Genomic DNA, 21,958 nt, shown 5'->3' on the forward strand with positions numbered 1-21,958 from the left:
GGACTAATTATGGAAACCCCAAATCTCTAAACGATTTAATGAAGCGCTACCGCCGAACAATCAACTGGGCAAAGAAGGAGTCTGATCCCGGGAGACCGACAAATACTTCTAACTAGAGACGAATATTCTGCGGCAGTAGCTGCCAACAGAGGAACCATAAAATTTTTCCAGCTCTACGGACTCGGATCTTACTTGTCGGTCTATAGCTGCACGGTTTTGCACTGTTCCCAGCAAGTGATTAACCTACTTTTCATAGAATACGCGGATACAATATAAGCTCACACTATAGAAGCCTTCGCTAGTACCTTCCTTCTAGCAATAATAAATGACTACTCAGAGATTTACATCTGAATATAATTACGCTTCATAGGAAGGATGTTTTATCGAAGAATAAAATATTTGGGCTCAGTGCGACATATACAAGGTATTTTTTAATTAGTTACACAGAAATAACCTTTGAGTCTGAAGAGGGTTAATAACTGACAGAAGTGTTTGATATAGAACTGAATGTAGTAAATCTTCAAGTTTTATCCCGCCTAAACCAGTTAGTTCCCAACGTTCCCGCTAGGTGGCATGCGCGACTGAGTTACTACAACAGTCATCATGGTGTCATATAACGGTGCAGATCATGTGCAGTGTTGTTAATGGTTTCATGAATCATTATGCCCTACTACAGCCTAGAGACGAATCAGGACTAAATATCGCAAGCCACCAGCTGAAACCGTTATTAATTGTTACTTTCGTGTCACCTAAACTGTCTGTACATCACGTAAGTTGCCGGGCCAGGGTCAGCCAACAGTCTCTGACACAGAAATTGAAGAAGTTCGGTGGTCTTACATTCAGAGTCCGGGTGAATCAATGAGAGGTGTCAGTTTAGTGTTACAGTATGTAAGGGGTTACGAAAATACCTGTCATTCAAGACCTACTAACTGGATCCGTTGCAAGCTTTAAGAGAATGTGACAAAGAAAAACAAGCTGAGTTTTTTGTAGAAATGTTTAACAAAATGCCGGAGATGATTTTCTTCAGTGACGAATCCACCTTCCGTACTAGCAGTAAAATGAATCTGTTTAACGTTCGGATGTGGGGTGAGCATAAACCACGTCACATAGTCGGACATGTATGGGACTCCCCTAGGACGAATGTTTTTTGCGCTGTAAGCTGTAGAAAGATGGTGAAACGCAACTTGTTGTCCCATTCCATATTTTTCTCGACTAATTCCGGTAGTGGAGAATCAATAGTGAGAGTAGAAGTAAATCAATGGGTAACAAGAAGGAGAGAATGGGCCAAGCGGTGCTTAATTATTTATTTATTGATTTTTTTATTTCGTGTGGGCCCCGTTTCCTAGCATCATTTCCCTTATACGTCCCGGAATGTATGAATGAGGTAGTATGTGATGTAGCAGAAAGCTTTGGTCAGAGGTCGTAGCATTCCATTTGGAGAGCGGTTCTGTGGTAGGATAGTATCAACCCCTTAAACATGGAAGAGTTTAGTAAAGATAGTGTGCAAGTCAGGTCAGAGAGGTCGCAAAGGTATGGATATTGGCTCTGTTAGGTTGTCGAACCACCCCCTTCACCACCTTTTGAACGAACAACGGTTAGGCGAGGTGTCCGCAGGTCCACTTGTTCCTGTGTAGCGGCGCTGGACAGACATGGAGACGCAGGTCGCGATTTTGGTAATGTTAACAAAGATAGTAGAATGTCTCAAATCTGCTCGTTAATAAAGTCCAGATGTTGAAATCAGGTGTTAGATTGCCACCAAAGCACAAAAAGGTAATTTGTTTTCATAATTTAGTCAAATATCAGTAAAAACTTTGCGTTTGTGCCTTGGTCAGGCCGCACACCATGGGCCTGAAGCTCACAGTTATACTACTTCTCTGTGCTTAACGGAAGTTCACTCATTTCATGAATTTTAATGTGATCTATGTTTTACTGTAATATTTTGGGGGATTTTTATTTATTTTTCATATGTTTTTGTGTACTTGCTTTCGTACCATGTTGGTAAAGTACAGTTTCGGTCTGAAAATGTATAGTAGACGAGTGAATAAACCATAAGGTAGTGGATAAGTGTAAGATAGGGAAGGAATAACCTTCAGACTTCTTTTTGTTTTTGTTTTTTTTGCATTCTTTGGTTGACTACCGCAACTTGGCCACGTGTTTGGAATAGTATTAAAGTGATAATGTTTCTTGTGCCCCCAATAACTGTTTGATTTAATGGAAATGTTGTGCGTTACGTAAAATACACGGTTTAAACTCTAGTATCTTTGAAAGGTTCAGATTTTAGTGCCCATTGACAGGATAAAGACTTGTGAAATACTCTTCCACCCTGACCGATTTCGCTTGTAGTGTCTTTGCTGAACTTGATTTGCGTGACCTATTGCAATTAAATTAAATAAGCATGGGTTTAGGTTTGTGTGCTTGCATAAAATTACATTCAAGCCACGTCTGCGATCCCCTCTCCTTTTCCATAATTACGTGGCTCAAAATGAATCATGTTAACTAGAGAGACCAGTTGTGATGATGTATATTCCAACAGATACACGGCTAGTTATTGAAATGCCATCGGTACTGAATAAATATCAATTAATCTATACCCTTTACTGATTATTGCATCCCTCCATCATAAAGAATAGGTGAAAGTCAGTACCACAGTCTAATGCTGGGTCACGAAATTAAATAAAGGCTATATGCTGCGTATTAAGCCCTGCATAGATGCATTCTAATGGTTCTAAAAAATATTGTGCTATCTGTTGAGTTCTAATTTTTACCGGTTGGATAAACCCTCCCGCTAGAAATTGATACCTCGACAATAAAACTCGCAGGGGCCTGTAATTTCGTGGCCCACACGAATTTGTTAAACCATTACTACAGAGGGTAGATTCCAGGAGCTGTAGGATAGGAAAGTGATGGTAATCATCCCACCAGGTCGAGGCTTAACCATAACTATACCACCTGCAGTAAGACGGTTATGTTCCAGTGGACATGCCTGAACATTATCTAAGCCGACCGCAGTGGCCGAGCAGTTCTAGGCGCTACAGTCTGGAACCGCGTGACCGCTATGGTGGCAGGTTCGAATCCTATCTCGGGCATGGATGTGTGTGATGTCCTTAGGTTAGTTACGTTTAAGTAGTTCTATGGGACTGATGACATTAGATGTTAAGTCCCATAGTGCTCAGAGCCATTTGAAACACTTTTGAACATTATCTAATACCTCAATTGCAACAAGATAGGAGCACAGAATTTATCAGCAAGATGGTGCGCCACCACATTATTATGGCGAAGATGTCGTGCATATACGCAGTAATGTACCGACTTGGAATGTGCGCGGTGAAAGAATATCATGACCACAACGATCATCTGATTTAACCCCAACGGCCGTCTGGATTTTTTTTTTTTTTTTTCATCAGTCTTGTGACTGGTTTGATGTAGCCCGCCTCTCTTGTGACACCCTCTTCATCGCAGAGTAGCACTTGCAACTTACGTCCTCAGTTACTTGCTGTCTTCCTCTGCAGTTTTTGCTCTCTACAGCTCCCTCTAGTACCGTGGAAGTCATTCCCTCATATCTTAACAGATGTCCTATCATCCTGTCCCTTCTTCTTATCAGTGTTTTCCACATATTCCTTTCCTCTCCGAATCTGCGTAGAACCTCCTCATCCCTACCTTATCAGTCCATCCAATTTTCAACATTCGTCTATAGCACCACACCTCAGATGCTTCGATTCTCTTCCGTTCCGGTTTTCTCACACTCCATGATTCACTACCATACAATGCTGTACTCCAGACGTTACATTCCGAGAAATTTCTTCCTCAGATTAAGTATATTTCTCTTCGCCAGGAATGCCCTTTTTGCCAGTGCTAGTCTGTTTTTGATGTCTTCCTTGCTCAATCCGTCACTGATTATTTTGCTGCCTAGGTAGTAGAGTTCCTTGCCTTCACTTACTTCGTGACCATAAATCCTGATTTTTAAGTTTCTCACTTTTCTCATTTTCTGCTACTTCTCATTACTTTCGACTTCCTTCGATTTACTCTCAGTCCATATTCTGTATTTGTTAGACAGTTCATTCCATTAAGCAGATCACGTAATTCTTCTTCACATTCACTCAGGATAGCAATGTCATCGGCGAATCGTATCATTGATATCCTTTCACCTTGAATTTTAATTCCACCCTTAAACCTTTCTTTTATTTCCATCATTGCTTCTTCAAAGTACAGATTAAACAGTAGGGGCGAAAGACAACATCCCTGCCTTACACCCTTTGTAATCCGAGCACTTCTTGGTCATCGACTCTTATTATTCCTTTTTGGCTCTTGTACATATTGTATATTATCCGCCCCTCCCCATAGCTTATTCCTATCTTTTCGAACATCTTACACCGTTTTACATTGTCTAACGCTTTTTCCAGGTCGAGAATTCTATGAATGTCCCTTGATTTTTCTTTAGACTTGCTTCCATTATCAACCGCAACGTCAAAATCGCCTCTCTCGTGCCTTTACCTTTTCCAAAGCCTGTGTAACTGTTAAGCTGGTGGTGCGATAATTCTCGCGCTTGCTAACTTTGTAGTCTTCGGAATTGTTCGGATGATACTTTTCCGGAAGTCAGATGGTATGGCGCCGGACTCATAGATTCCACGCACAAGCGTGAATAGTCATTTCGTTGCCACTTCCGCCAATGACTTCAGAAATTCTGATGATACGTTATCTATCCCTTCTGCCTTACTTGATCTCAAGTCCTCCAAAGCCCTTTTAAATTCCGATTCTAACAGTGGATCACCTATCTCTTCTGAATCGATAACTATATCTTCTTCTATCACATCAAACAAATCTTCCTCCTCATAGAAACTTTCAGTGTATTCTTTTCACTTATCTCCTCTGTCCTCTGCGTTTAACAGTGGAACTCCGTTTCACTCTTAATGATACCACCCTTGCTTTTAATGTCTTTTTTCGACTTTCCTGTATGCTGAGTCTGTCCTTCTGACAATCATTTCTTTTTAGATTTCTTCACATTGTTCATGCAGCCATTTCGTCTTAGCTTCCCTGCACGTCCTATTTATTTCATTCTTCAGTAACTTGTATTTCTGTATTCCTGAGTTTCGCGGAACTTTTTTGTAATTCCTCCTTTCATCGATCAACTGAAGTAACTATTCTGTTACCCATGGTTTTTTCGCAGTTACCTTCTTTGTACCTATGTTTTCCTTCCAACATCTGTGATGGCGCTTTGTAAAGATATCCATTCCCGTTTAACTGCACTGCCTACTAAGCTATTTCTTGTTGCTGTATCTGTACCCTTAGAGAACTTCAACCATATCCCGTCATTCCTTAGTACATCCGTATCCCACTTCTTTGCGTGCGGATTATTCCTGTCTAATATCTTAAATTTCAGCGTAATCTTCATCACTTCTGTATTGTGATCTGAGCCTTTATCTGCTCCTAGGTACGCCTTAAAATCCAGTATCTGATTTCGGAATCTCTGTCTGATAATGTAACAGAAATACTTCCGTATCACCCGGCCTTTTCCATGTATGCCTCCTCCTCTTGTAATTCTTGAACAGAGTATTCGCTATTACTAGTTTCAATTTAGTACAGAACTCGATTAGTCTTTGTTCTCTCTTATACCTTGCCCCAAGCCCATACTCTCCTGTGACTGTTCTTCCACTACAACAGCATCCCAGCCCCCCATGACCATAAGATTTTCATCTCCCTTTATGAACTGTGTTACCCTTTCACTATCATCATGTGCATTCTCTATCTCTGCATCTTAAGCTTGTGACCTGAACTATCAATGTCGGTGTTGGTTTGCTGTCGATGCTTATGAGAACAACCCTATCACTGAATTGTTCACAGTAATTCACTCACTGCCCTACCTTCCTATTCATAACGCATCCTACACCTGTTATACCATTTTCTGGTGCTGCTGATATTACCCTATACTCATCTTACTAGAAATCCTTGTATTCTTTCCATTTCACTTCACTGACCCCTTTCCGTCTTCGGATTTTCTAGTTTCCCTACCACGTTCAGACCCCAACTTGTAGAACGTTATCCTTCCGTTTGTTATTCAATCTTTTTCACATGGTCACCTTCCCCTTGGCAGTCCTCTCCCGGATCTCCGAAGGGGGGACTATTCCCGAATCTTTTGCTAATGGAGAGATCATCATGACACTTTTTCAATTACAGGCTACATGTCCTGTCGATATACGTTACGAGTCATTAACACAGTGGTTTCCATTGCTTTCTGCATTCTCATGCCACTAATCATTGCTGATTCTTCCGCTTTTAGGAGCAGTTTCCCACCGCAAGAACACGAGAGTACCCTGAACCTGTTGCCGCTCCCCCGCCCTCTTTGACAAAGCAGAATGAGGATGACTTCTTATGGCCAAGTCTTCGGCTGACAATGCTGATTATGAATCAACATTGGTGGCGGGATTCGATTCCGGGGCCGAGGACGTTTCGATTATTAATCAAAGACGCTATGCGTAGACCACGGGTGCCTCCTGTTTAAGGGGTTACATTAGAGTGTCTGTTCCTCTGCTTCTGGAAATGATCGATGAATTGTGACAATGAATAACACAAGCAGTTGCTACCATACACCAAGAAGTGCTAAATAGGATTTAGGAGGAAAGTAATTACAGATAGGACATTTGTCGTGTTACTATGGTAGCCGCATTGCACATTTGTAAATAAAACTTAACGATGTATTGCATTTAGTTCTGTGTCAAACATTTCTGTAAATTTTGTGCCTATTTCACAATTAAAGGTTACTTTCGCATAAGTAATTTGCAAACATCGTGTATGTGAACGTAGGCTCTCCCTGCCTACACTGTTGGTGACTAGCTCTCACGATTCCAGCTAGGTGGCAGCGTTAAAGTACCGCGAATGTTGATCATCTTCTGGAGAAGTGTCGAGATATGCGGATGCTGTGATATTTATACTTTTGGACTGCGCCGTCCACTTCGCTACCTGCGTCCGTGTCATTATAGGGCCGACGGGCAGGAAGGAGGCAGTGGCTGCTATGGAGGTGGTAGCGGGTGCTCCGTTCGCATCTCGGTGTGGGCATTCCGGCGGCGTGTTGCGAGTTGGACGCTGCTGGTCGCGCTCTCGTCGTATTGCTTCTAACGCTGGATTCCATGCTGCAGTTAGTTGGTATCCTACACATCTGTTAAAAGGACTGTCGCGAACACGTATTTCAGTGTATTCCACTATGACGTTATCCCAACAACCGGTGGCTCGGCAAAGCAGCTTGCTGGTTGAAACGTGCTACGTAGGGAAAGGGAGATTTCGGTGTGGACGGGGCCTTACTCAGTTACCGTTGGTTGCTCAGTTTTTTTTTTTTTTAATCACGTACACTTTATTTGGAGACATTTGCACATAAGGTTGACAATAAGGTACAATTATCAAATTTGACTGTTAAGACAATATCTAACTAAAATTCTTTCGACAAACTGCATTCTCGGCTGAAGGCCTTATTGACAATCATCACAATATGACCAAATCAAGAGAGGACTGGGCCTCAGACAGTGCTCCAAGGATCGACCTGGGAAAGTCGCTCAACTTCTTAACCGATGAGACAGGCAGCCAAGAGTTGTATTCACTTAACCGGATGGCAACTCAAACTAGTGACGGTTTAAACACCAGCCAACACCCTTGCAACATCCACCTAACGTCTGATGCCCAACACTACGATGGAATAACCCAGGCAAGGCGGAATTGGCGGACAGAACTGCGTCTTCTGAATCCGGTGTTTAGAACATCCAGAAGTAGGACCCACTACGACCAAAGCAGTCCAATAGAAACAAATATCCGAACCACAATCAAGGAGGCTGTCGAACTACACGCCTTATCGGGCAGCAGCGGCAAGGTGAGGAAAGGTACAGTGCCGCGAAAATACGCTAACCTCCAGGGCATGTAAGTGGGGCGTTAGTGTCCACTAGGCAGAAAAATACCACTGGTTGAACTTCATCAGTAAACACAAGTAATTCAATGATTAATAATAAAAGGTGGAGGATGGCTTATTAATTTCGCCAATTCCAAACACTTCACTCATTGCTCTTCGTCTCAGCGGCCCTGTGAGCAGCAGCGTGCAAACAAACCGCGTGATCTCAAAATAGTGGAAGTTTCACTACTGGGTTAATGTTCACTCAACTCAAATGTTCTTGGGTCTGGTGGAGAAAAAGGTTGTCGCCCTCGCAACTGCAGCCCCTCTATCGTAAGTGCCGCCAGCAGTCCTGGCATGTCCACTCGCTGTCGGACCTCACTGCTGCTCCGTCCCAACCTAACTACCCGACACACTCCCACCCAGAAAACACTTGACGTCCCTCCAAAGATAGTACCACCGTACTAGATATCAATAACCGCTGCTGCTGCCACTCACGGACAGACAACGCTAGCAAACGTCGTGACGCCAGTAAACACAAGAAGAAAACAAGACGCCACTATCCCTATTACATGATGCCAACCTACCAACGGCACCAGCGCGAGCCGCAGCACGGCTCAGTGATCTTCCTTGAGGCTTTGCTCTGCTGCTGCTGACTTTCCTCACCCCCGCTGGCCATCCGGACAGTACACTACCGCCCGTAAGCAGGCGCTTGGGAGCACTTCACTGATGAGTACAGCAGTCGTCATCGTAACGCTGCCACACAGCTGGAAACCCAACATCTTTTCACCAATACGACGTATATTTACAGCATTTCAATTAATGTCAACAACATGCACGCAGTGTGCACATTTCTGGAGCTGTGGTAAGAGCTATACAACAGCCCATCTGGTCTTTGCCACGTCATTCACGCCCAAACTGGAAAAGAGGTGTTAATTTAATATAATCACATAATACTTCAGAAACAGATTGAACAATGTGTTTTCATGGTTTACTTTGTTAAAATTCATGGTGAAACCTTCAACTCTTTTGTATTTTGCACAATTCCGTACGATTTTCGGTTGATGACCATTACCAAGCTTAGCCTAAAACGAATAATCAAACCATTAGAGATCACACAGTTTACCAGGATATATGAGGTTAAATTGTATTTCGCTTATTGACGTAAACGGTGGGAAAATTATGACATAATTTGAAAAAAAAAACTTATTTCCTTTTTCAAACCCACCATAGTACGTAAAAAATTTGTCACAAGAATAACTGTGTACGATAATTTTCGTCAAGGAGCAAGTCCACATCGGCAGCTTGTGACACACTGGCAGACGTAACTAAGCCAAACAGTCAAGAATACAGCAAAGATAAAACTGTAGTACATGCTATCAATTGCAGTATCAATTTGCTAAAAGCTACATTATATTCTTTGGCTCCAAGTAAACACTGCACCTCAGTAAATTGATACTGCTATCGCTAACATGTACTGTAGTTCTATCGCTGACCTGGCATTGTCTTTGACTGGATTCTTGACTGCTTGGCCTAGTTAATTCTGTCAGTGTGTCACTATAGTGCGTTTAAAATAAGTTGCGACTTTCGATAGTTCAGTACGGTGCGAGTGGAGCGAAGCGTAATTCCAGCTTGTGCTGAACGTGTCAGCAGGGTACGATAACGCCAGGCCTGCTCGGCGACTAATTTGTCAGCCGAGCAAGCTGAACGATCTGCAGTCTTCCTCAAACGATTTTAAAGAAACTATACGTAATAAACTCTGAGTGTCGCAAGTTTTATAGCTTCATTAGTCAGCTTCATGATGAATTACCTATCATTTCTTTAATGATCATACCTATTGTGATATTTCGGTATTAGCGAAACTATTGCAAGAAACTCTTAATGTTTGCAGTGAAAAATAGGAGTCGGTATGGATATGCGTTTGGTGGGTGTGAGGTCATATGTTGCTGCGCATGAAATTTAGATAACAAATTATTCCTTGAACGTCGAAGGATGTCGCTGTCTGTCTCCAAAGTCGAGAAAAAGGAATATATGGAAAGGTCTCATTCACGAACGCACTCGCAAGTGAAAAATATTTATAGATCCTTCCTATCTCATAAACGATCTGAGACAAGGAAATAAGATTTTAACAAAGAGAAGAGTATTTTGCGTGATGTTTACTGTGCGAATCTCCCATGTCTATAGTGATATTCGAGCGACTACAGATTTTTTAAATGAAATAATGTAATTTTTCAGGACCATCAATAGCCTGCGAAATGAAAATTGCTGTGGCTTTTGCAGCAATATAAGAGAAGAAGCTGCACATTTCTTTTGATACTGAGAATGGGCTTTGTCATAACTATTGACGTGTCTCGCCTCGGTTGCTAGTTTAATAATAATTAGAATTCTGCCACAATTTCCACTGCATTACAATGTTACTGAGATGTAGACATGTAAACTCTGCTATGTTTAGGCAGAAGAAGCAGATGACGCAACAACGAGAGAAGTAACGAATTTCTCAAAAGTCGACACTGTCCTTCAAGAATCCACGCCTCCTCAAGAACATTCTTGGTATGTCTGACAAATTGAGACCAGTTCTGTGGTTTAACATTTACAATGACTTCTTTTGTCAGCAGTTCAATCTCAGGAAGCGTAAATTTATGGTTGTTTTTGGCACATTATTTTTCACCAAGGTTCATTTTTTTTTCTCAATCGGATTTAAATGAGCATGATACAGAGGGAAGCCTCATTAAAATATGTTCTTTAGCGTTCGTCATTTAGACGACCTGATAGCGTGGAGTTTTTACGTTGTAGAATACCACAAGCTCCATTTACTTCGCCTTGCACAAGCTGGGTTTAACGTTACCCATTCTAACATTTCTTTGTGCCCAGGGAAAAATAGCCGCTTTCCTCCGCTGCATTGTTGAAGCTTTGTCCATTAAAACCGAGTGGTACTGCGGATTGTCAATTACTATTGTCGGATTTTGAGGAATATTTTGCAACAGAACAATATCTTCACAGCCTGTGAACATGATTTTGGACGACCACTTTTATTGCAAATCTCGTGTTCAGACGTGCTGCACCATTACTATCAATGCAGCACAAATGCGAAACACTCGTTCACAATACCTGACGCCTGTAGAACACTTCAACGCCAGAAAACATCACTTTACCGAGTGCTAGTGAGCTTCGGTGCTTCTAACGCATGACACCACGTAGCACTGCTTACCAAGGGCGTAGGAACAGGGACGCTTGACGAAACGAACTGCTGGCAGTGTGGTAGGCAAAGCCAGCTCGGCTTTGGTGTTATCTGCGCAACGGAGTCATGTCTCCTCCAGTGAGCCAAACGTCAGAAGTCGCAACTAATTTCAAACGCACTATAGGTGCCGACGTGGATTGCTCCTGAACGAAAATTATCATACACAGTTATTATTGTGAGAAATTTTTTACGTACGACGATGAGCTTAAAAAAGCAAATTATTTTTGTTCAAATTATGGTATAACTTTCCTGCCGTAATAGTCACTGATTGGAAACTAGTAGCGAATTGTGCAAAATAAATGACAGCTGAAGGTTTCATCATGAATTTTAACAATTATTTGACGGCTGAATATTCCCACCTGCGAACATGCATAAATGTAATGCATTACGATTATATCAAACATGCACATTAATAGTAAAACGGCTCTGAAATCACATTTCCGCTACCAAGCTGGGCAGCCACAGGAAATTAGAGATTGCGGGAACCTATTTGTACGTATCAATAAGAAAGTGACTTTTGTATAGCAGACTATGATGAACTAAATTGTAATTATATATTAATACCTTCAGCTGCTGACGGACGTTGATATATATCAAAGGGGGCAGGTGAAAATGTGTGCCCTAACCGGACTCGCACCGGGGATCTGCTGCTTACATGGCAGACGCTCAATCCATCTGAGCCACCGAGGTCAGAGAGGGTACTTCGACTGCAGGGACTATCTCGTGCACGCCTCCCGCGAGACCCACATTCTCACCTTATATGTCCACAAACTACATTCGTAGTGTCCCTACCCAACACATTCATTACTCGTGGAAGACATTCTTACCAAGTCCCTTAAGAGTTCGGGTAATATGTGTGCATCCGCACAGAAGAGGTAGGTCATGGCCGGCATTGCCAGAGCTATATACTTTTATGGATATGGACTTGTCCGAAAGAACAGACACCATATCCATATATGATGAACTGCTTTATCAGATGCGATAATATTCAGTCACATTACGAGACTTGAGTTCTCGCATGCCACCTTTGCAACGGCAGCCTTCATGTTTAGTAGGACGAGAACAGTGTCCCAATGCGCGTTCAGTTGCTGAGCTTGTCATGTGTTCAGCGACTGCCAAGGGTATGACAACTTATTTTACTACAGCGGACTGGCACTGGACAGTGTTCTCGATAGTGCTGCTGCTTATAAAGCATTTTTATACAAATTTTACTCGTGACTGTTTGTCCCTGTTCTAAAGATATAATGTGACTTTCGTGTCAACTACTTCATGAACGAGCAACTTCTTTACGTTACTCACTTTATCTCCCATCAACTAAATAAACGGAAATTTGCCATATTTCTCTACCTTGATATTAAAAATGTCTTTGACCTGGATGGCATTCTAGACTACTCTTCAAGCTATAAACCGAAGTACTCTTAGTTAGTTATGTCTGCCTTATACCAGCCTTCTTTCACCACCGTCGTACATATCTCTCAATCAACCACACTTGGCACTGCATATTTCATCCCACAGCAGGTGTGCTTCAAGATATTATCCTGTCCTTCTCCTTTGCGTTCTGTACAGTGCAGACATTCCCGTACCACAACCACTAATCTACCTCATACAGTACGAGACTGTCGACCACCTATCTACTTACCACACATTTCAACGCTCCAGTGCCTCCCTCCAACGCTACTTGATTCTCCTCGTCGATCGCTATGATATGTAAAGCCTCATGTAAAGCCTTATATAAGCCAAGCTATCATCCTTGATCGCACCAATCGGCGTTTCCGTGGTGCAGATTTCCATCTCTCCATTTACAGCTTACCCAACCTTCTGACACAGTACTTAGGACTAATCAACGACAGGAAACTAACATGGAATGCACACCTCCTTACCACCCAATACCAATTCCGAAACTGACTAAAACTACTGTCAGGATGCACTGCATTTTACATCCTTCTATCATTATCGTCACCTATAAATCCCTCATCTTCCTCTTTTTCAGGTACCTAACGTTACCTGGATCTCCGCCTTCCTTAAATTCTGTAAGACCCTTGAAATCCCAGGAAGAAAGACACCCAGTCTCGCACTCCGCATCCGCCTGTCTTCCCCAATTTGCGTTCTGTGCTAGCTCATCCACTTTCACGATTCCTTCCATTCCCAGAGAATCTTCAGATCGAATTCATTAATCGTAAAACCCAGTCCCGCCAACCAATATCCCACCTACTAATCACCACTCCAGTTATCCTGTTGCACTACTACTCTCATTTTTCACCTACTATATACCGAGCGAGGTGGCGCAGTGGTTAGCACACTGGACTCGCATTCGGGAGGACGACGGTTCAATCCCGTCTCCGGCCATCCTGATTTAGGTTTTCCGTGATTTCCCTAAATCGCTTCAGGCTAATGCCGGGATGGTGCCTTTGAAAGGGCACGGCCGATTTCCTTCCCCATCATTCCCTCACCCGAGCTTGCGCTCCGTCTCTAATGACCTCGTTGTCGACGGGACGTTAAACACTAATCTCCTCCTCCTCCTCACCTACTATACAACTTCCTGTGTCACCCATTCACTCCTACCGCAATTTCAACCTATTCCCATTCCCCAATCCTAGTCACCTTCCTCCACCTCGTACCATTCTTTTCATTTTCCTAGCTCTTCCCTCGTCTGTTCTGCATCTCACTTAGTCACTTTCCGCAATTCCAGTGGGCTTCGCAGAAATTCTCATCACTCCACCTCCAACTTGAACATGATTACTTGCATCAGTATCATCACTGTGGCATATAATTTGTCACATTACCATCAGTGATTGTGACAACTGCCGCATTACGCCCACTGCACGTCGCGACGCTGGGTGCAGCCTAGCAGTGTTGCGGGCACGTTACGCCGTAAAGAAAGAATGTAAACGTAGCAGACTGATGGGGGAACACACCAGCAAAGATATGGACTCTAAATGGGGAAATCCATTGAGATAAATGACTCTGACAAAGGGTAGTTTATAACCAAGCTGAGCCTGTGAACGAGAACCTAGAGAACAACGAAGGTGGACGAATGTTCACGTACTACTGTCGTAAGCATCTATAGAAAGTAGGACAGTAAAACTACCACTAGGCGCTAAATGGATAGACTTGGAAGGGGTTTACACAGAACGTGGTGTTCGGAAGCTTGTCTGTTCTGTAAAATAGGATAGACGATGACCTGAGGTACTTCAGCCGAAGGAACACAATGCTGGGGCACGCTCTAGTGTTTCAGAGCACACGATTCGGGGTACATTGCTGAACATTGAGGTCCTCGGCAGACGATCCTTACGTATTCTCACGCTGACCCAACAACATCGACAGCGAGACTGCAGCGGGCACGGAACCGTCGGGATTCGACCTTGGATCATTGGAAACATGGCGGCTCTTCGGATGAATCATGTATCTTGCTACACCTTGTCGATGTTGTTGTTGTTGTGGTCTTCAGTCCTGAGACTGGTTTGATGCAGCTCTCCATGCTACTCTATCCTGTGCAAGCTTTTTCATCTCCCAGTACCTACTGCAACCTACATCCTTCTGAATCTGCTTAGTGTATTCATCTCTTGGTCTCCCTCTACGATTTTTACCCTCCACGCTGCCCTCCAATACTAAATTGGTGATCCCTTGATGCCTCAGAACATGTCCTACCAACCGATCCCTTCTTCTGGTCAAGTTGTGCCACAAACTTCTCCTCTCCCCAATCCTATTCAATACTTCCTCATTATGGTCGTCTCCAAACACGCACCGCGCAACGAGCGCAGACTGGTGTCCTGTGGTGCTAAACACATGGGACCTGTGGCAGTAATCGAAGATATCATTTCAGCTACGGACCACCTGCATCCCTTCATGCTGGATGCTTGCTGAGTGACGGTGAGATCGTCTTTCAGCAGTATAATTCTCTGGTTCTCGAAGCCAGTACTACAGTGGTCTGAAGAGCGTAATAGTGAAATAAGGTTGATCCTTGGCCACCAAATTCGCCTGATGTGAATCCGATCGAACCGTTCTGGGTCGCTATCGGGAGCTATAACAAGTACACTAATTAGAGGCATATTGTTTACGGGAATTACATGATTTATGGGTAGAAATATGATGCCACATTCGTCCACAACTTATCAACAAATAACAGAATCGATTGTACGGAGAATCGGTTATGCATTGCATTCCTAAGACGGACCAAGAAGCTGTTGCGCAGGTGGTCGTACTCATCAGTGTAAAATCATTTATTAAGTTTTAAAAGTCATAAATATTGTCTAACAATGAGTTATTTAAAAAATCATTGATTTTCATCAGTTTTATGGATTAATCATAAATATTGTCTTCGCCAAAGTCTTTTTAAAAATCATCATTGACTGTCGTTTGTTGTTTCGAATTTTAAACCATCTTTTAAATTTGTGTAACCTCTGGCTGAATTGCTGTTTTATTCGGTGCTAGATTGCCAGCTCGTGAGAAACTGAAATAATTACAAAAAATGATTTATTTGCTGTAAGTTTTACATTTTCCCACCTTATGTTGTTGGCCGGACAGCTTGTTGGCCTATCCTCATGCAAGTCAGATAAGTTTTTAATTCTTCACTGCTTTAGTAAACTATAGCCTCTTCAAGTTTTCTCATTATTTGTCAATGTTGTATGTTAACTTCATTCCTTTCCTTGCAGATGCCAGTGTATAATGGCACCATACACAAAACTGACTACTTACGAATGAGAAACAATAATTATAGTAGACGGCGACAATAGTTTTATTCGAGAAATTTTGAATGACTGTGGAAGGTAAATAAAATATATTCTTATGATTGTCGCCACGAAACTAGGCGGGTGAAGGTTATCTCCATTACAGTATTGACGGTTAGTGATAATTTTAAGTATAAGTAAAATTTCCGAATAAATATTAACCGTTTCTGTTTTTAGACTAGAATACAATGGAGGACCTTCCAAAAGAAAATTCTTGCCAGGCGTTGCAGAAAGTTAACACTAACTTTACAAGAAACTTCCAAGAAACAATTTTTTTTATCGCTTCAACCTGTGGAAAAGCGAGAACCAGTAACACATGTGGACGGAATAAATGTATGAACATTCTCAAAGTTTACAGTTGCATACGACACATATTTTATGGTTAAAACATAAAACTATTCCCAGAGACAATAAAAATTAGAATTCAGTAAGAGGTGCGACATTTTTTCGTTTGTATAACGAGAAATGTCGTCGTCGATGAATTTGCGTTCTGCTGCATCTTGTAGGAACCTGCGGCGAAGACGGTATTGAAAAAACTAGAAAATTAAATTTGGTAACGTCTGAGACAGTATTGTTTTATCGTGCCACTTACGAACGCGATTTATTTAGTAGAGATTCAGTGCGCTGCTGAGCACGAAGACTTGCATAAGGCCGCCAGGATTTATAATTCGACAGGTCGCCACAATAGGGCGATAATATTTCCTACCTTCCAAAGAGATCATATTTGTGCTACCGCAGACTATTCGTCACTGAAACCATAGCCCGAAAACATTGATACACGCTATATAGTAGTACTTGTACGTCCTTTAACGTCACCATTTCCCATGCAGTCACGCCCAAAATGATTGTTCTCACGTTATTGCGAAATCCATGTTTTCTCCGACTAAAAGACACGGCTCTTGTCTTCTGTATGCTGTAAAGGCACAGTCAGCAAAAATTTAGTTCTCTAGACGGCAATATCCATTCGCTCCATACGAAAATTGCCTCCATAGTTAGATTTTCTGAATTTAAAACGGATGTCATTTAGAAGGCGAAGGACGGACGTTTCCGAACTGTTATACTCGATTTTGTATTGTAGCTTGTCACGAACTTAACTGGCCGTAGTATTCTAACACAGACCTGCGAACCACCTATTAGTTAAAATCTATAGTTTCAGTAAATATACTTTCCCTTTATATCCATTTCGTGGCGGAACCGAAGATAATGCTTACATCTACTGCCTCTGGAACAGTTACGCTTCCAGTGGCGCCTTGTGCTTTCTGAGATTCAACATGCTTGTGCTCCCAGTTTTTATAATTGCACAAATCTATTCTTCCCTTTATCTCTTCAACGTGAGCAAGTTTGTTGAAAAACTAACATATTTGCTAAATTATGTCCATTTGGTGCCAGCATACACCAAAAGAACGTTGGCTGGCAACTATGCTAAGCACTACAATATCACTATAAGCACCCATAAGATAGAACGAAACAACCGTCGTCAAGCCAAATAAAATTACTGTAGCGGTCTATATCGGTTCCCTATCACTTTGGGGTCAATAAAAATAAAGTTATAAAAACCACCTAATCTGACTGAACTCCACGTAAATCTGAAGTTATTTACTCCCATTATGTCTGAGAGCGTACAAACGGGCAGCGTACTGAGATTACTTAATGAATTTTACTACTGCAGGCAGTACCACAAGACTTACCTAGAAATTTGTTTTCATTATCGGCATAATCAGAGTGATAGCGTGTGTGCTGCAATAATAATTGTATTGCCTGACCTCATTGACTTACCCATACAAAATTACATATGTTTATAACAAACGAATCCAACGAGTTAGAGAACAAAATTAGAAAAGTTCACGAAAAATTTTGGTTCATATATCACTAATGTTGGGTTGACTACGAAAATTGGAAATAAGAAATAGCCACTCGCATACGTCAAGGAAACTACGTCCGTTTGTGGGACACGCCGAATCATTTGTGAAGGAATTGATTAATTTTGTTCAACCTACACAGGAGTAGGCCATACAGTAAGGCGATATATTGGCTAGCTTCGACATAAATTCTCTTTTTACTAATATGCCACTAGAATAGTATGTCACACAGGAACGAATACTGCCTGATATCCGTGACATAGAGCTGCTATTTTTGTTGTCAACATATTTCACCGGGCGTGATCCTCCAATGTCTCCGAGCCTTCTTATACTTTTGCTACAAATCAGTTTCTTCGCATACTCTTTGTGCAAACTAACAAGTATCTCATACGGTACAGATGCCACTCCACTGTAGAATTATTTTAGTTGATTTCCTATTCCGCTATCGTTTATCTCAATATTCCATTCTTCATGTAGATACTGAAAGCGATATTCCATTCTTCATGTAGATACTGAAAGCGATATTCGCTTTCAGTATCTACATGAAGAATGGAATATTGAGATAAACGATAGCGGAATAGGAAATCAACTAAAATCATTCTACAGTGGAGTGGCATCTGTACCGTATGAGATACTTGTTAGTTTGCACAAAGAGTATGCGAAGAAACTGATTTGTAGCAAAAGTATAAGAACGCTCGGAGACATTGGAGGATCTTACTACGATGTTACCCAGTGAAATAAATTCAGCCTTCTCTCTGGCGTCGTTCAGCCCGGTGTCAGATAGTCTCCTAGGCATTGACGTGACGACTTCGATTCGCTTTTGTAAATATCTGTGATCAAACTTCCTGGGATTTTTGAGCCGAAGCGGATTGGCGCCAGCACCGGGTATGCTCGTTATATCATTGCGATCGATTGTGAGGGTACATGAGATCTTTGCATATCGTGTTCCCGGGCTGGCGGGCTTCAAGAGTCGGCCGTTAGCTTTCAAAAGGAAATCATAGACGGTCGTCAGACGTTTCCGGAGTAAGTAGTGTCGACTGCGACCGGATGTGCCCTATCAGCGTGATATACTGCGCAATTATATTGGCTGGAAAGTCTGTGTTTAGGGGCAGCTCGGAGATCCAAGTTTCGTAATTTCTATCAAGGGAAAGGTCCCTGAAGGAATGTGGTTAAGCTGTTTGAGCCGCTCAATTGTGCTGTGTGCCAACATTAAGTAAGTTGGCCGTTAGTGTATGTGGCAGAGCGACCCGTTGAGAGGCGTTTCACTCGCTAGATGATTGTGGAACTTACACAGCCGTTAATCAAAAAGTATGTGGATGAGCTCCTTGTGATCTGATTAAATGTTGGCTTCGCAGTGAAATATTAGTTATAACTGTATTAAATGGTTGAAAACTGCACCTAAGTGATATTATTATTATTGGCGAATCCTCCTTAAATGGTTTTTTATTTAGAGGGCAGTGATTGCTGTGGACGGAACATTTTGTAGACTGATGCACGTATGTATGATGCCCTGTATTTTGTGTGTGTTTCAGAGAGCTGCAATTGTCCTGTGTTTGTCAAAAGCTGCTGTAAGCGCCAATGCCTTGGCGGAGAGTGAGGTGTAACCCGCAGCCTAGGTCCAGCTGTGTTTACGTAAATCTGCCACGGCTGGACTGCTTTGGGCGAAGACCCCATACAAAAGATTAGTATATCTTTTCCTTCCACCAAGGAGGGTAAAACTCGTTTTGTAATTTGTGATTTTCTGGTGTTTAAAAAAATGTTTTTTGGGTTACGCAAAGATAGACCTGCAACTAAGTGGGTTTGTTTCATGGCAATCTTTCTTGCTTCTGTTACGTATTTGTGTTCTAATGAATTGTGGTTAACGACGTGAGATTTAAGTGTTGTTTGGGCCGTGTAGTATTTAAATGCAATTAAGTGGCTAGCCCACTCTGATAGGAACTACACTGTTAGTTGTAAGCTCTTATGTGTGGCGAAGCCACAGCAATATTGGGTTTGCTAGATGTTTCTGAACTGTTTTTACATGAATTTTATGGTTATACTTGTTTTGTTTTGATAAGAACTTATACTAAGTAACTGCTACTTGTAGTGAAGATTGTGGGGAATTATCTGCAGGAACCTTACGTTAATAAGTTAAGTATGTGTAAATCAAAGTACGACTACCAACCATGATTCGCCATCCAGTTTCCCGTCATGATAATAGTTGTGGTATGGATTGTGCAAGGTCGTATTAAAGGGGCGACGTACCAATTTTCAGTGAAATCGGTTGACAAGTTTTAACGTCTGTTTCATAGAATAATTCTGTAATTACTCTCCTAAAGCTCATCTAGGCGTCCGTTACCTATCTGATAACGGAGAGCGGATATGAACCCAATGAGACGCCTTTGGGATGGGTTACAACGTCGACTTCGCTGCAGACGTCTTCGCCTTTTGTGGGTGGAAGTAGTTCCGTTGGTTTCAGTTCGGGACTCTGGGTAAATCCATTCATTTTAGGAGCGCTATTGTCCAAAAACATTTCCTGAGAGCTGCTTTGCGAAAAGGTGCGCTATCAGGCTCGTACCAATAGTCATTGCCTCCGAAATGTACGTCCGCTGCACGCGGTACATAGTGCAGTAAAATGTATTCATATTCTTCCACATTTTGCGTTTCCTGAAGTGCAATAAGGGGACCACAACCTAGGCACGGTGAACACCACTATATCTTAACACTACCTCATCCCCTCTTCATAGTTGGCACTATGTATGTTGGTAGATAACGTTCTCCAGGTGTTCGCCATACCCGAACCCTTCCATTGGATTTCCACATGGCGTAGCATGTCTCATTACTATTCGTCTCCAGTCATCCACTGAAAGGTGACGTCATTCGTTAAGTCATCTCAAGTGTCGCTTAGCATTGACTACAGAAATACACTACTGGCCATTAACATTGCTACACCAAGAAGAAATGCAGATGATAAACGGGTATTCGTTGGACAAATATATTATACTAGAACTGCCGTGTGATTACATTTTCACGCAATTTGGGTGGAAAGAACAACCACCTCTGGCCGTAATAACGGCATTGGTACGCCTGGGCATTGAGTCAAACAGAGCTTGGATGGCGTGTACAGGTACAGCTGCCCATGCAGCTTCAACACGATACCAGAGTTCATCAGGAGTAGTGACTGGCGTATTGTGACGAGCCAGTTGCTCGGCCACCATTGACCAGACGTTTTCAATTGGTGAGAGATCTGGAGAATGTGCTGGCCAGAGCAGCAGTCGAACATTTTCTGTATCGGGAAAGACCCGTACACGACCTGCAACATGCGGTCGTGCATTATCTTGCTGAAATGTAGGGTTTCGCAGGGATAGAATGAAAGGTAGAGCCACGGGTCGTGACACATCTGAAATGTAACGTCCACTGTTCATATTCTGCTAACAATCATTGGATCTCGACCAACGCGAGCAGAAATACGATAAACCGCAGTCGCGATAGGCTACAATCTGACCTTTATCAAAGTCGGAAACGTGATGGTGCGCATTTCTTCTCCTTACACGAGACATCACAACAACGTTTCACCAGGCAACGCCGGTCAACTGCTGTTTGTGTATGAGAAATCGGTTGGAAACTTTCCTCATGTCAGCAACCTTGTGTGAATGCTCTGAAAAGCTAATCATTTGCATATCACAGCATTTTCTTCCTGTCGGTTAAATTTCGCGTCTGTAGCGCGTCATCTTCGTGGTGTAGCAATTTTAATGGCCAGTAGTGTATGTGGCCTAAGAAGAGCTGCTCGACCTTTGTATCCCATTCTTTCCAACTCCCAGCGAACAGTCATCATGTTAGCTGCACCGCTAGTAGCACTTTGGATCTCAACAGTGATTCATTCCTCTGATTTCAGGTGATCCTTATCCACCACGGTGTCTGTCTATCGGAACGTAAGGTCTGTACAAATGAAATAGTTTTTGCATCAGTCACTTGTTTATTCTGCCACTTAGCGTTTCGATGGTTCGTACCATCATCTTTAGGTGGAGAACTGTTTATTTTCTTAGTTGGTATTGGTGAAAAGTACATACGTCTTTTCGCAGTAGTAAACCAAGGCCATTGTAAGCTATGTTGGGCCTCCCCTTGGTTTGCTATAGTGAAAAGACGTTTGTATTCCTCCCCAACACTAGCTATGTATATAAACAATTCTCCTCCTGAAGATGATGGTGGGACCATCGAAAGGAAAAGTGGCAAAAGGTGAAAAACTATTTGATGTGCGCCCATAATGCCGTCCCTTATTGTCGAAATA

The sequence above is a fragment of the Schistocerca piceifrons genome, chromosome 4 (assembly GCF_021461385.2).
Source record: "Schistocerca piceifrons isolate TAMUIC-IGC-003096 chromosome 4, iqSchPice1.1, whole genome shotgun sequence".
In the NCBI taxonomy this organism is placed as follows: domain Eukaryota; kingdom Metazoa; phylum Arthropoda; class Insecta; order Orthoptera; family Acrididae; genus Schistocerca; species Schistocerca piceifrons.